Genomic DNA, 4,664 nt, shown 5'->3' with positions numbered 1-4,664 from the left:
TAAATGAAAAAGGCTGAGAAGCCTGACTATCTATCAGATCCTGCCGAGGGCACAAGATCGTAGCTGAGGTAACAAGCTAAACGTCGAAGTCCACGCGAAACTACTAGCGAGACCGAAGTCTCTCTGCAAAAACATAAATAGGCAAACGTGAGTACAAATGTACCCAGCAAGACTTACATCAGAACTATCTACATATGCATCATTATCAACAAAGGGATGGTGGGGTTTAACTGCAGCAAGCCAGCTTTGACTCGGTGGCTATCCTGAACTACGACTGCGAGTAACTTTTTTTGAGGTGGCGCACACGAGTCCACATATTCACCATATCAATACACCACTATGGATCCGCTCCCTTCTCCCTACGAGAACGCCATCCATAGCACTCACGCTTATCTTGCGTATTTTAGAGTATCCACTTTCACTTGTCTATGAACTGATATAAGCAACCCAGAAGTCCTTTTCCGCGGACACGGCTATTCGAATAGATTAGGTTAACCCTGCAGGGGTGTACTTCTTCACACACGCTCTCACCACTTATCGTCGTTTACACGACATGTACTCGGCAACCTACAAGCGGAAGCCCAACGTGGGTGTCGGCCACGACCTACCTAATCACCTAAGTCTCTAGTCCAGGTTTATCGCCTATTCAGGTTCCATCCATGAGGAGATCCGGCCGGAGTTTCGCTCACAGCCCCAAACGATGTGAACAGGGTTCCCGAGACACCAAACGGGCGCCCGGTACACCGTGCCACGTGCCTACCGCATCATAGCCCACCCCTACGGTCAGCGCTGTCCACGGCCTCCAGCATACTACAAACACCAGAAACTACTTGCAACTCCTGGATAGAGGACAAGGGTGATCAAGAAGCCGAGAGGGTCCACTGGTTTCGGGCCCAATGCGTGGTAGTAGCTGAATCATGGATCACAAACACAGAACTCAGTTCCTGAGGACGGCTGCAATGAGACAACCCACCATGTACTCCTACATGGCCTCTCACCGCTACCTTTACCAAATCGTGTTCACACACTTAGCTCACACACAGTAGGACATGTTCACACACCTCTGATTCATCCCTGATGAATCAGACCTGACTCAACTCTAAGCAGTAGCAGGCATGACAAACAAACATGAATGAGTAGGCACATCAGGGCTCAAACAACTCCTACTCATGCTAGTGGGTTTCATCTATTTACTGTGGCAATGACAGGTCATGCAAAGGATAAAGGGGTTCAGCTACCGCAGCAAGTAACAGTTGAATCGTTGTTGTCCTAATGCAGTAAAAGAGAGCAGGAGCGAGAGAGTGGGATTGTATCGGAATGAACAAGGGGGTTTTGCTTGCCTGGCACTTCTGAAGATAACATTGAGTCTTCATCAGTGTCAACGATCACATCATCGGTATCACGTCTATCGAGAGGGGACAAATACCGGCAACACAGAAGGGAACACAATCAATGCAATGCACAATATGATGCATGATCATGACATGGCAAAACGAATGTGTGTTGGGCTAATGCAACTAAAACCAGATTAAATGGAGTTGGTTTGAATCCAAGATTCAAATTCAAACTCCATATGTGGATATTTAAATGCCCTTTATATGATTTGTGCTAAACAGCAGCTATAAGTTGTTCTAACATGCATGAAAATGGTACAGATGGATTCCTTGAATTTTTCTGATAATTTTTCATATATAAATTATTTAATTTGGAGTTACGGTTAATTTTCTATGATTTATAGAAGTTTATATAATTTTCTGGAATTTCCTGAATTATAAAAAATCCAGAAAATGGTTTATTGCGTCAGCCCCACGTCACAGTGACGTCAGCAGGGTCAACGGGCTGGTCCAGGTCAAACCTGACGTGTGGGGGCCACACGTCAGTGACACAGGAGCTAATCCCGGTCAAACCCAGCGCTGACTGGGGTTTGACCAGGGGTGGGGCCCGCTGTCAGTGGCCTAGGGGGTTAGTTAGTGGGGTCATTAGCGCTAATGACGACGCCACGTCAGATGCGCCGGCGATGAGTCGCCGGTGACCACAGAACACGGCGGGGCACGCCGGACTTGCGCTAGAGGCGTCAGTTTGGCGCGCTGAGGGCACCAGGGGATGGCCCTTGCTCCCGCGCATCCAGAGGACCGAGTGGGAGGTCGTGGGGTCGACGGAGCTCGTCGGAACGGAGCTCGCGGCGGCGGCCGGAGTTCGGGCGAGACGCGAGCGAGAGCTAGGGGGCACGGGAAGGCGAGCTGGGGCGTGCTACGAGCTTGTGGAGATGGTCTGAGCACGATGGTGCACTCAGGTGGGAGCTCCAGTGGCTCTGGCCATGATGGCGACGAGGCACGGCGGCGGCGAGCTTCGGCCGTGGTGGAAGAAGGGGGCTAGGGGACGAAGTCAGGTGCGGGGATTGAGGGGAAGAGAAGAGGAACTCACGGGGAGTCGGACGAGACGCTAAGTGGGCTCGGGGACGTCCTGTCGGCGGCGAATCGAACGGCGGCGAGTTCCGGTGGCCGAGGAGGGGAACGGCGACGTGGGCGGCGATGCAGGGCTCCCGGCGTCACGTGAGTTGGTGGAGACGAAGAAGAAAGTGCGGCGGTTCTTCTGGAGGCATCGGCGAGGTGAGGGGTGGCCGGTGGCCGCGGCGAACAGCGTCGGAGGCGACGGCTGCGCTCGGCACGAGAGGGAGAGAGAAACAGAGGAGGATAGGGACGGAGGGAAAGAGCGAGGAGAGTGAGAGAGGGAGCCAGGGGCTGCGTGGCGTCGCGGGAGGCGACCAGGGGAGGAGGAGGCAGCCAGGCAGGGAGGAGGTGGCCGGGGCGCGTGGCCGCGCGCGCCGGGCGCGTGCCCGTCCTCCTGGCAGAGGAGGAAGGCGACAGGGGAGGGAGGCGGCGGTGGGCTGGGCCAGCGGGAGGAGCTGGCCAGCTGGGCCGGCTACAGGTAAGTGGCCCAGGTAGTCTCTCTCTCTCTTTTTATTTCCGTTTTTATTCTGTTTTTGTTTTATTTAAATTATTTTGCCACTGTTTTGAATTTTAAAAGTAATTCAAACAATGCCAAAAACTCCTCTGAATATTTTATAATGCTAGATGGACTTTTCCAAAAGCTTATAAAATATTTCAGGGGTATTTAAATTATATTCTAATTATATGAATATAATTCAAATTCAAATAGCTAAAGATTTAAATTCAAAGTCCCAAGAATAAATCCTTAAAAATGTTCAATATTTTGGTTGGGACCAGAACCCTTACCAAAAATTATCAAACATTTAAGAGGAGCACTTTGGAGCAATGAATGAGATTTCCAGGGTTTTTGCCCCTCTTTTATTTAGGGTTTTGAGGCTTCCAACATTCCTCAATTCAAGTTTCAAAAATATAGACATGATGCACACATGAAGCTAGCCTAGAGCAAAGCCAGAAGCTAGGGATGTGACACCGTGCTTCCGATTGATGAAGGTCAGCGGCGAGTCGGTCAAGGCTTTCACCCAAGGCTTCACTTTCTTGATGGAGAGCTCATTGCGCAATGAAGAAGTGGCCCTTGGTGACGTAGTCGGGATCAATACCTTGCTCCTCGAAAAGCGGGTTCACTGACGAACTTGGCCTATCCATCATAACCAAGTGGGGTGAGTAGGAAAATGAGAGAACAATACCGAGGTTACCTTTTCCGAGGGTTGAGGATGTAACAAGTAACACTCAATGTAATGCGGCAATAGTAGAATTGGAACCGGGTTTGTTTCTCACACCTACAAATAAAAGGCTTATGGAGTAGCTTGGTTAGGATGGTGGCAAAAATTTCAAGCAAATGTTAGTCAAGATATCGATAAGGTTGAGAAGGTTCACAAAAATGCAAGTAAAGCAAATAGATCAAAGCCAAGGATATCACTAGGAACACACACACGGAAGATAGATGGGATCCGCACAACCAAGGGGTGAGCTCAAAATGTGCAACCACGGAGAATGCTCTTGTTGTGCAAATGCTAGAGAGACGCTAGCTCGATTGCTCAAATGGGCAAGATACGCAAGTGCACCAACCTATAAGAGAAACGTGCCGTCTTCAATCCCAACTATGTTATGTATGCGGTGACCAAGATGATATGAGTATGCAAAATGGCTCAATGCTATTGCTTACAAGCTCTTTGTTTCTCCTCTTTTGCGTAAAAGCTTTTCTTTCTTTCTCTTTTTTTCTCTATGCTTGATGCTCGAGCCAAGTATGACATGAGACAAGTATGTAAGATATGCACGGGAGAGACTTATGGCACTAAGATGATAACACGATCACTACGTTGCACAATAGCGTGGCCCAACAATTCTCAACTCGCTAGTCTCGCTGGGTAAGCAACGCGTAATGGCTCGGGCTAACAATGCAGAAGCAAAGGTGAATGTCGTCGAGGTTACCGTCCTTACTTACGGTTAGCGGTGAAGATGACTCCGAGGCGATGATGTCGATGTCACACGCTCCTAAGTAGCCGGAACACCTTAGGAAATGCAAATCGCAACTTAAAATCGATCAAATGCGAAAGGTGGGTGTTTTTGTGATGAGTTTTGGATGGATACTATTGGTGGTGGTAATGATATATGTGGATGGGGGGTGTCAAGAGCTTCCAAACGAGCTAAAGAACACAAAAAACGGACTTGGGAGGTGAAAGTTATGGTCAAAATGGTGTTGTAGTTGGGCTGATT

The sequence above is a fragment of the Triticum dicoccoides genome, chromosome 6B, assembly GCF_002162155.2.
Source record: "Triticum dicoccoides isolate Atlit2015 ecotype Zavitan chromosome 6B, WEW_v2.0, whole genome shotgun sequence".
NCBI lineage: Eukaryota > Viridiplantae > Streptophyta > Magnoliopsida > Poales > Poaceae > Triticum > Triticum dicoccoides.
This window is presented reverse-complemented; position numbering follows the sequence as displayed.